We start from the raw sequence: 12,503 nt of genomic DNA, 5'->3' as shown, positions 1-12,503 counted from the left end.
TAGCCACTTAAAATACCAAATAATGTAGAATACGATTTTTTTTTTAAATGTTTTATGTTAAAAGGTTTCATATTTAGTATAGAGTTACAAGTTATAGATTAGCTTACTTTTTCTTTTTCTTTTTTTTTTTAAGAAAGCGTTTGAACTAATCAAATTTTTAAGTAGATAAAATTTAAATTTTTTCACAAAAAAATTATTTTAAGAAGGATGGGGAGCAGATGTGGTTGCTGTTGGGAGGGGGGGGGGGCGCAACTTTGGACCATTACACTATAAGAAATATTTGATTTTAAGAAATTATAAAGGGAGGCGTGGGACCATGGGGGGGGCCCAACGTGGGTTCGTCCCTGCTGCAAGATTTAAAGCATTAGAGAACATAAAATCTTTTTAAAGATATTTCTCAACAATTTTTTTTTTAATCTCTTCTTTTAAAATAAAAATAAAAAATTTTAAGGTGAAAACCGGTTAGCTAAAATTATAGTACCATGAGTTTATTACAGTTTTTTGTTAAGCTACGTTAGAGGTTACATCAATCATCTATTTTCAACACTTTCTTTCTCATTTTTTACTTTTTTTCTCCACCACCACACACCCATGATGCGATAGTCACTCTATAAGTATAAGTGTTTGTGGGGCGTGGGGGGTAAGGGCCGGAGTTCAAGTCTCCAAGATAGAGCTTCACACACATATACACTTAGATCAGGTTAGAGTAGAAATTCTATCTTGTATAAAATAAAATAAAAACTATTTTTCTCTTTATTAATTTCTCATCTTATAATTACACTTCCTCTAACATTTTCACTCACTTTTACCTTTTTATCTCCCCACTACTCTATACTTTAATGTGACATTTCCTCTGCCCTTTCATCTTCCTTTTATTTTGATTATTCCTTTCCTCATTTTATTTACTATAAAAATTTGTCATTCTCTTTTATTTTATCCATATTTTTCCTACACAAAAAATGGTGAATGCTTTCTCTCTCTCTATCTCTGTTGGTGGATTTTATTAATGTTCTTTATTGTATATTACTCTAAGTTGATAAATTTTTGTATTAAACTCTACTTTGGATTGATATGATTTGGTTGTCTTTTCATTTGTTATCTTTTTTCTTTTCTTTTCTTTGATTGACAGATGTTATCATGTGACATTATATAGTATATAATGATATAATGTTATTCTATTATGTAGCATGACTTGGTTTATTTGGTGTTTACAACCATACATTTTCTTTTGAGTAATCTTTTACTCGTCTTCTTTTATATAAATTTCTATTTATCTCACATTCTCACCCAAAAAATGTGAATACTCTCTCTCTCTCTCTCTCTCTCTCTCTCTCTCTTAATTATTCTTTCTTTCAACTCTATTTTAGATCGATGATATTTTGTTTTTCCTTTAATCTCTACTTTGGGTTGATACATTTTGATGATGTGTTTTTTGAGTTGCCCATCGTATAAACTCTACCCCCCTCTTATATTTTTTATTTGAGTTGGAAATGAGAATTTGAGTTTATATCAAAATACAATTTACATGTCTGTGTATTTGAATGTGCCTATAAATTATTTGAGTAACATCAATTGTTAATTTCTAATGAGGTTTGATACATCATAATAATTTCCTTAAAAGAATAAGAATTTTAAATCATTAATTTGAAACTTAAAAAAGTTTAGTTGTACCAAAAATAAAAATAAAAGGAAAACATAACACACTATAACAAAAATTTGAATAATGTAAAGTATAAAACACTTCAAAAAATGAATAATATATATTAATGAAATTATCTTCAATAAATTTTAGAAAATAAATTATACATTATATCACAATACAAAGTGGGTCTACCACTAGTTAAATTAACAAATTTGGGACAAAATTTTCTATGGTTCAAAACTTCAAATGATTGGTTTTATTCAATGTAGTCTTGTTGCTGAATATTATTTAGTTAGTGTGGACCTTGTTGCTCTACTAACAACTACGCAAGGGTTTATATATCATTCAAAACATATATGATGTCCTTAAGGGTCCGTTCGGTTGGAGGAGTGGAAAAGTGAGAGGATGAAAAATTGTGGGAGGATGGAAAAGTGAAAGGATGGAAAATATTTAGTTTTCCCTCTTGTGTGTTCAGTTGGAGAGGTGGAAAAGTGAGAGGGTGGAAAACTCTTTTGTTCGGTTGGAAAGAAAATGGGAAGGATAGAAAATGTAATTTATATAAATTGACTATTATACCCTTGTTACATAATAAGTAAGAAATAAATTTATTTGTACTTATTACATAATATAAAATTTATCACATCATATATATAAATTTATATTATTATAATCTAAAAATTAGATTAGGTCATGTTGAAAAAAATTTTAAAAAAAAGTTCAGGACCTTCAGGTAACATTGAAAAAAAAAAAAAAAAAAAAGAGAATGTTCAGTACCTTCAGTAATAAGTGGTCAGTGGGATGGGGTTTTTTGTAAAAGTGCAAAAGTCATCAGAGTAGCACTTTTCTCTCCCACGTTTTCCTCTCAATTTTGGAGGAAAATAAATGTGGGTCAGGGAGAGAAAATTTTCTCCCGGGTTTTCCATCCTCCCTGTTTTCCTTCCACAAAGAACAGTAAAAAATGCTATTTTTCATCATTTTTTCCTCCTTATATTTTCCATCCACCCTATTTTCACTCAAAACGGACAGACCCTAAGAAATTTTTTTGCCTCAACAATCTTATCAAGAAGGATAGAAGATGGCTTTTGATAATGCATTCATTCTTTCTAGCAACTCTACTATGTAGTTTAATTAGCGCTTCCCACTATTTCCAATAGTGACATTTAGGATTTAAATTCCCCTCTTTAATTGTAACTCAACATAAAATATCTGTTAGGTTCTAAATATTTAGGATTAAATGTTTAAATTCTAAATTTATGTATGTTGGCAAGCCGAGAACAAAAACATGTCTAGATTAGATGTTAGACATTGCTTAAAATTATTCAAGTCAAGATTCAAGAACTGTAAAGCTGCAAAAAAGAAGAAACCAGTTTCTGTGAAGCTTAACTAATTAAATGTTTAAATTCTAAATTTATGTATGTTGGCAAATTGAGAACAAAAACATTTCTAGATTAGGTGTTAGACATCATTCAAGATTGTTCAAGTCAAGATTCAAGAACTGTAAAGCTACAAAAAGAAGAAGTCAGTTTCTGTGAAGCTTGGCCGATCGAAAGAAAGGCTTCACCAATTGAAAATTGCAGTCTGTAGAATTTTAATCAGGCCCAAAGCTCACAAAAATGTTTAGGGTTTGAGTTAAACACTACTTGGTATAAAAAGAAAACCCTAACTAAGTTTTACAAGTTCTTGGAAGTTTTATGAGTTACTCTTGTGAGATTTGAAAAATCAACCTAAGTAACTGCTTGGTCAATTAATTAGGTTAAACAAAACTAGTTTACATGGGTCTAAACAAACAAACAATATCTACAGGTATAAATATATCTAATCCAACATAAAAATAATGGAATCTATATATATCTAAAAGCTGAAGCGTAGCATTTATTTTTGCTACACTCCAGTTGAGTCACATCAGCATCCATATTATTATTTCTTTTCTTTCCAATTTTCTTATAATTGTTTTTAACATTTACTTTTTTTTTTTTTTACTTTCACCAACCTTCTCCCTCCCTCACTTTTTCATCTCCCCACTATCCTTTACATTAATATCAATATTTCTCTTCCCCTTCATCTTTCTTTATTTTGTCTCTTCTAATTCACACCCTCCTACTATAAATTTGTCATTATTTCTTCCATTCTATGCATACTTTCCCTTACAAAAGTTTTTTTTTTTTGCTCCCTCTTTTTCTCTCTCTCTCTCTCTCACACACAATTTTTTGAGGTTTTTTTTTTATATTTATTTTTCTTGCATCTCTACTTTAGGTTGATAAATTTGTATTCCATAGAACCCTACTTTAGGTTAATGCGATTTATTTTTGTGTTGAATGTTATCCTCGATTCTTTAGGTTGTTTTTATTTTTATTTATTTTTGTTCTCTTTTATTGTTAAATATTATCCTACTGTGTTATAAAGAATTAAATATAGTATATAAATCTATATCTACATATATCTAAAAACTGAAGCGTAGCATTTATTTTTGCTACGCTCTAGTTGAGCCACATCAGCATCCATATTATTATTTTTTTTTCTTTCCAATTTTCTTATAATTGTTTTTAACATTTACTCTCTTTTTTTTTTTTTTTTTTACTTTCACCAACCTTTTCCCTCCCTCACTTTTTCATCTCCCCACTATCCTTTACATTAATATCACTCTTTCTCTTCCCCTTCATCTTCCTTTATTTTGTCTTTTCTTATTCACACCCTCCTACTATAAATTTGTTACTATCTCTTCTATTCTATGCATAGTTTCCCTTACAAAAGTTTTTTTTTAGCTCTCTCTCTCTCTCTCAATTTTTTGAAGGTTTTTTTTATATTTATTTTTCTTGCGTCTCTACTTTAGGTTGATAAATTTGTGTTCCATAGAACCCTACTTTAGGTTAATGCGATTTAGTTTTGTGGTGAATGTTATCCTCGATTCTCTAGGTTGTTTTTATTTATTTATTTATTTTTGTTCTCTTTTATTGTTAAATATTATCCTACTGTGTTATAAAGAATTAAATATAGAATATAATATTATTCTATTATATAGCATAATTTAGAGAATTTGGTATTTATTGTTATATCTTTTATTTTTACTTTTTCCCTTCTCATCTTATGTTATTCAGGATCAAAATCCTCTAAAATTCCTAGGGTATTCTAAGACATAGATTTTGCCACATCATCCATCCGCCAAAATAACAATTTCAAAAAAAAAAAAAAAAACTCAACCTTATTCACCGTTTGCCGTTTAACCAAAAACAAACTACGGAGCTGTAACTTAATTTCTCCCGCATCGGTCCCACGACCAATCTACATAGTCATATTCTACTTTGGGGTGAAGCTACAAATTTAAGTATTTGAAAGCAATTCCCACTAGGAAAAGAAAAGCCTAACTGTTAAATTTATGCATTAAATTAGTACCTACTTGAGAATCTAGAACATAAAAACCCAAAACGTTGCTCTTCTTTGAACCAAAACGTACCTTAAAATTTCCAGTAGATGAGCACTTGAGATTATTTGGATCAAAACTCAATCCGGCCTTTTGTGCTTTTTTGGTTTCTTCTGGCTTTGATCATTAAACAAACTCTTTTCTTTTGGTTTTGCTTCTTTCTTATAGATTTGATATGAAATTTGTTCAATAACAAAATAGTACGGGTTTAGTTGAAATTTTTTTATTACTTGGAGAATGGCTGTGTTTGCTTTCTTTTGCAAAACCATCAAGTCCACGGTGGTGATTTCCTTCCATTAATATTTCCTCATAATTTTGGTAAGGTGAATAAATTTGAATTTTTATTATTTTTATAGCATTCAATAATGGTTATGTTAGTGGATTGATAATATGGCAGAATCTTAGTCTTTTATTTTAAAAGAAATGTGAGGATGTAAAGAACTTTATATGGTAGACTACCTTAGAAACTATAGAAGATCTTGATCCTATTATTTAACATTTAAATTCAGTCAAATCTTCCTTATCATTAAATTATTTATATTTTTTCTCATTTTTTATTTTTAAAAATTTAACATAGAATATATTTAAAGTAAATAAAAATGTCCTAAAAAAATTTTACTCATTTTTTTTACATTTACACTTTGTCCAGCCTTTATTCTTCCCTTTATTTTTCATCTCCCCACTAGCCTCCACTTTAATATTACTCTTCTTATTTCCCTTTATCTTCCTTTATTTTGTTTCTTTCTATTCTCATCATCATAGTATAAATTTGTCATTCTCTCTTCCATGCTAAATATAATTTTCTCTCACAAAAAAAAAAAAAAATCATTTCACTCTCTTTAATTCTCACTCAATTTTTTGGTGGATTTTTAAATTTTTCTTGCATCTTTGTTTTAGGTTGATTAAGTTTGGTGTTCTTTAAAACTCTACTTTGAGTTGATGTGATTTAGTTTTGTGTTTAAATTTTTTTTTTGTTCTTTTTGATTGTTAAATGTTAACCTATAGCATTATAAAGAATTAAAGATAGTATATAAGAATATAATAATATTTTATTATATAACATGATTTATATTGGTGTTTATTGTTATATCTTCTATTTTTACTTTTTTTTTTCTTCTCATCTTATTTTATTCACCATTTAAATTTAGCCACATCTTCCATATCATTATATTATTTATATTTCCACTCCTTTTATTTAAAAAAAATTAAATATTAACTTAAATTCAATAAATAAAGAAAAAAAAAGAGTAGATAAAGAAAAAAATCAAATGTCAATTACTAATAAAGAAGAGAGAGAGAGAGAGAGAGAGAGAGAGAGAGGTTTATGATAAAGAAAAAAAAATACAAAGTAATAAAGAGTAGATAAAGAAAAAAAAAATCAAACATCAATTAGTAACCCTTAATTGGAAAACAAAGAGACTGTAAGGAGAAATAAAAAAATTAAATAGATATGACCATACGGATAGCATTAAAAATTTTACAGTGCAATAAAATCAATTGTTACATTCACTTAAAAAATTAAATCAGTAATCAATAATGAAATAGAATCATATTACTACATTTAAACTTAAATCTAATCAAACTCTAATCATGGAAACCATATTTCCATTCATAACTAAAAGGGAGATGTTCTCCAGTAACCATATAAATTACATAAGAAATAAAGTCAGGAAATTTTAAAATCCTTTTTTTGACATTTCATTTAACCCTTTATATATATATATATATATATATATATATATATATATATATATATATATATATATATATATATATATAATCTTCATACATCAATATTTTTAAAAATCTAATGAATGATGCTACATCTCATTTAATGCCTCTGTTATGTAAATCATCAACCAGTAAATATATGATAATACTAATAAACATTATGAATGAGATCATGAAAAAAATAATAAAAACTAATTAGCTACTATCATTATGGAGTAGTAGTCTATGATTTTACACATCTAAAAAATTAGAATAAATAGAGTTTACTTAAATTATATGTAAAGATTCAAATTAAAAAAAAAGTATATGTAAATGTTAAAAAAAAAATAAAACAAAACAAAACTTAGGTACAGTACTTAGATGCTGTTCTTTAGATACCACTTTAAAAATTTGGTCATGTGGCTATTTTTTTCATGAGATAGAAGCATATTTTATAGTTAAGTAGCCACATGACTAAATTTTAAAAAATGAACCTAAGAAACAATACATAAGGTACTGTACAAAAGTTTTGTTCTAAAAAAAAAAGGGTAAAAGTAAGGTTTTTATTAATTTAAAAGATAATGAAAAATCAATTGTTAATAATAATAATAATAATATATTTAATGAGATCACCCTAAAAAAATTATCTCGCGCAACGCGTGGGTCTGCGACTAGTTTGTACTTATAGGTACAGAATTCAACTCAATGTTGAAAATCTAACTTGTTTATTAAAGAGACTAGAAGTGAGTTCAAACAACGATAAAAGAGTATCAAACAAATGCAAATATACAAAGTATAAAATATAATGTTACTTACCATTCAACATAATTATACTACGTCAAATGCATCATATAATCAGTTGAATGGAAATTTGTTTTGTCCATTGTGATAGAAACCCAATGTGTGTTTTCAACTAATTGAATGACAGTAATAGGAAGGAATACAAAAATTTAAAGCACAATTTCAAATAACACATATTGATTTTTTAATCTACAAAATCAAATATATTTTTAAAAAATCATACAAAAAATTTCAAACTACTGTGCAAGTATGTGACTAGTTTGTATTATATATGATAATGGAGGATCAAAAATTAATTTTACCCAATGTCCTCTCGGATGCACAACCTATCCAATGTCCAACACAACTTAAGGTAGAAAGTTTCATTGAGGCAAAATTTAAAGCCATTAGAGAAAAAAAAAAAAAATTTTTCTAGGATAAAATCTTTTTCTTTTTCTTTTTTTTTTTTAAAAAAAAAAGAAACAAAAAAAATAAATAAAAGGAGACAAAAACTAGTTAGCTAAAATTACAGTACCATAAGTTTAGTTCAGTTCTCGATCGGGGGCCCAACTTTTGGACATGGTCTCTCCTCCATTAGAATGTGAATATGCACATTAAATTAACAAGTACGGGGCTAAACTTTCGGAAAAGGTCTTCTCGTTAACATGACTAACACATAAATTAACAGCTAGGGGGACAAAATTAACAGCTAATCCTCTGTTCCATTGAAATTGATAGAGATTACCGTCAATGAGGCAGTGCTCTGGGCCGAGAGTGGTGGGTTGGAGTTGGAGAGAGAATATACGGAAGCCATAGTTGGACCTACCGACTGTGCTGAAGATGATGGTGCCTTTGGGAATGGGATGATCCATTTGAGAGTGAGGGTGTCGAGAGTGAGAGGGTGAGTGGAGATTATTAAGATTATTAGTATTTATGAGGAGAAGCGGTGAACCAGTGGTAATACGCATGAGGTGATGTAGCATGCATTGGTCGTCTTTTCTTGACTAATCAGTAAATCCACTGTTCAAATCTTGAAATGTATGAATTTTCAAATGGATTGGAATGAATCTTCAAGAGATCGAAACTTGTTTCTCAAGTCAAAATTTTATGTGTGCTAAAGTGTTTTATAGTTATGTTTAAGAGAGGTTATCAACATGGGGATGTAGCTCACATAGTAAAGCGCTTGCTTTGCATGCGAGAGGTACCGGGTTCGGATAAGGGTGTGACACATCTGCTCATGCGCATCCATTCGAAAAGTGCAGGCAGATTACTAGATTACGATTTTACTAAGCTTATGAAAATTCAAGAATGGAATAGGCGAATGACTTCAAATTATAGCCAAGAGTAAAAGGGTTTTGACTTGCTCCACTTTATAATGGCAGAGATAGCCAGTGACATTTTTCAAGCAAGAACTAGTTATGGATGTAAAGTAATAGTAAGAGGAAAGTAGCAGGAAAGTAAAAGCTAAGTGTGTCAATTGTTGGCTATTCAAAGAGATTAGAGAGTCACTTACATGTGCAGTATAAAGTTGAACATATTTCACTAGGATTGTGTAACCAGTGAGTGAAACATATTGTGTGAGAGTTTTATGATCAGAATGATACTGCTTTGTGCTTTTCCTCTTTAGTTTTTCTGAAGGCTAAAATGCTGCTTGAGAGTATGCAATCTACCGAAGCAGATTGTACCTTGTCCTGGTTAGCTAAATTTTTGCAATACTCATGTCAATTACCAAATTTCATCCCAATAAAAATTGTCAATTATCTGCAAAGTGCACCAAATTGAGCACTGAAACTAACTTACTTTAGCTCTTATGGAAAGAAACTCACATGAATTTCACATTATTACATTAAGAAGACTCGCCAATGGATTCACGCCACTAATTACATTAGTGTCATGTGATTTTTCCATCCATTAAAGCTAAAAAGAAGTTAGTCCCATAAATCAATTTGACAGATATGGAAATCTCAGAGATACAAAGAAGAATTGAAACTAGTGGTATTTTTGCTTTTAAACCACATTTTAAGAATTGAAACCCAGAAGCCTGACGGTGATGTTGATTGATTCGGAATCATTGATACAGTGCGTTTTAAGCTCTTCTTGATAGTCTTTTAGGGTTTTAGAGAAAGGAAACCGAAACGATTCATTTTGGAGAGAGACAGAGACAGAGACAGAGACAGAGACAGAGACAGAGACAGAGAGAGAAAAGATGTTGAAATTTTTTGGAGTTTAAAAATGGTACAAGTCTCCTGCAGTTTTATTTTCTTATTGGTTCAAGATATATGTTCACTGCTGCTTAAGCAATGCAAAATTGGTTTGCATTTCCAATTGAAACCTTTTTCAACCCTTACTTACTAATTGAAACCTTATTCACTTTGATTACTACATTATGTCCATCTAATTTCTTGGTTTGAATTGGAACCTGGTATAGCTGCTGCTACTACTGGCTGTAGTAATTGTGGATCATTCACTTCTGTTGTGGTAATCATGCTAAATAGTAAATAATGATCCTACAGTGTTTCTAGGTGTTGTATAATTTGACATTTCAGTCTTGGTCATCAGCTTTTGCTTATTTAACTTTAGGCAAGTCTTCGCTTCACTGTGATCATTGACTACTTTAAAACATTTCTTTACAAATTGTCCTCCCAGAGGTGTGCAAATTTAAGATTCTTGATACGCTTGCAAGCCTTCGCTTAATGCCTCTTCTTGTTAGATGGGTTTGATATTTAATCCATATCTTGAAGCTGAAACCTAATGATACCTTCACAACAACATCACCACTTTGCCTTCATAAAAGTGGCTTGGCTGTCTATCTGGTAAAGCAGCCACTACTTTGGTAGATTAGGAGGATTTTCAAGGATGCAGAGGGATTGGATCATTGGAAAGGTGAAATAGCCAATGCCAAGAAGCACCAAGCACAGCAATTAACATGTTTGAATTATCTTATACATACAAGATTTACACATGGTGAGAGGGACTTGCATACATTGGATACATTAAATATATTATCGTGTTAAGAAGTAACTTCAAATCGTACATTCTTTGTTCTTTTCCAAGTAAAAATAGGGTTGATTCATTCCTAGGAATTAAACCTCTGAAGAAGTCATTGGACCATAAGATCACAATTATCAAATCTTAAATAGGGTCAATTCGTTCCCTTCAAGACATGTTTGGATTGCAACTTAGTTTGCATTGCAGCAACAGTCACTAACCATATACTGATGCATAGAAAACAAATGGAGAAAAACTGGTGCTTACATCGAAACTTTGGTCCAATACCATCTCAATCTCAAAGATTAAAAAAAAAAATCCTCCAATTAAAACTAGTCCAAAGAAAGAAAGAAAAATATGGGATTTAGTTTTATTAATTTTTGGGTATGCTTTAGATTTAGATTTATTTTGTATCACAGAACAAAGAGCTAAAATGACCTCAGAAATGCAAGAGGGAACAGTTTTGGTTTGATTTTAGTTCATAGTTGGTTCATACACAATCTTGGCTATGCTAATAACATATTGGCATTCGATTCACTTCATCAATTTGGTCTGATTCGGTATACTTCAGTCCACTTTGGTCAATTTTGGTCCAATTCGGTCTACTTTAGTCCACTTCAATTCCATTAGGTCCATTCGGCCTACTTAAGTCAATTCAGTCCAATTCGGTGTATTCGGTCATGTTCAGTCCATTCAAACCCATTCGGTCTACTTTGGTCAAATCAGTCCAGTTCAGTCTATTTGGTCCACTTTGATCTATTCGGTCCAATTAGGTCCATACGGTCAACCTAGATCTATTCGGTCCAGTTAGGTCTTTTAGGTTCAATTTGGTCCATAAGGTCCACTTAGGTCTGTTCGGTCCATTTTGGTCCATTCTGTCTATTTAGGTCTATTCGGTCCAATATAGTCCATTCTGTCCACCTAGGTCTATTTCGTCCAATTTAGCCAATTCGGTGCAGTTAGGTCTATTCCGTCCAATTTGGTCCATTTGGTCTACTTGGCCAATTCAGTCCAGCTAGGTCTATTCCGTCCAGTTCGGTCTACTTTGCTCAATGCGGTCATGTTCGGTCCAATCCGATCCATTCAGTCCAATCTGGTCCACTTTGTCCACTTCGATCTATTCAATCCAATTCGGTCTATACGGTCGAAATAGGTTTATTCGGTCTAATTAGGTCTATTCGGTCCAATTCGGTCCAATTAGGTCCATACAGTCCACTTAGGTTCGGTCCATACTGTCCACTTAGGCCTACTCGGTCCATTCGGTCCACCTAGGTCTATTTAGTCCAATTTAGCCAATTCGATCCAGTTAGGTCTATCCGGTCAATTCGGTCCATACGGTCCACTTGGCCAATTCGGTCTAGTAGGTCTATTCAGTCCATTTAGTCCATTAGGTCTACTTTGGTCAATTCAGTCATGTTCGGTCTAATCCAATCCATACAATCCATTCATTTCACTTCGATCTATTCGGTGCAATTTGGTCAATTCGATCCAGTTAGGTCTATTCAATCCAATTTGGTACATACGGTCAATTCGGTCCAACTACACACACACACACATTTGTTTATTTATTTTATTATTTTTTGCTTGAATATATAATCAATTTCATGCAATTCATTTAAAAGTAATGATGTTAAAATAAATAAGTAACTACCATAAATATTAGATTTGTACATTTATAACCTTTAATGTTTAGAAAGACTTCCACTTAAATTTAGTTGAACCGAAGTAAACTGAAATGTTATGTCAATGTGGCTCAACAAAAGTGTAATAATAATAAATATTATGCTTAAGATTTTAGATATTACGAGTTTGATATATATAAATTTGCATTTAGAATCAGTACTCTGAACCTAAACATGTCTTCTCCCTATATGCAAGTGTACAAAAATGGACCGCAATAGATCAAAATGGACCAAAGTGAACACAAATGGACCAAAGTGAACAAAAATGGACCGAAGTGAACAC

The 12,503-nt window shown here is 30.7% G+C and overlaps 1 protein-coding gene across 1 annotated transcript in view; it reads left to right on the top strand.

Moving 5' to 3' along the window:
* Window positions 1–12,503, top strand: part of LOC142617791 (putative disease resistance protein RGA1) — a 75,872-nt gene that overhangs the window by 29,509 nt on the left and 33,860 nt on the right. The window lies entirely within an intron of this gene.

The sequence above is a fragment of the Castanea sativa genome, chromosome 11 (genome assembly GCF_040712315.1).
Source record: "Castanea sativa cultivar Marrone di Chiusa Pesio chromosome 11, ASM4071231v1".
In the NCBI taxonomy this organism is placed as follows: domain Eukaryota; kingdom Viridiplantae; phylum Streptophyta; class Magnoliopsida; order Fagales; family Fagaceae; genus Castanea; species Castanea sativa.
Note: the sequence above shows the minus strand (reverse complement) of the source record. Positions and strands in the feature narration are given on the sequence as shown.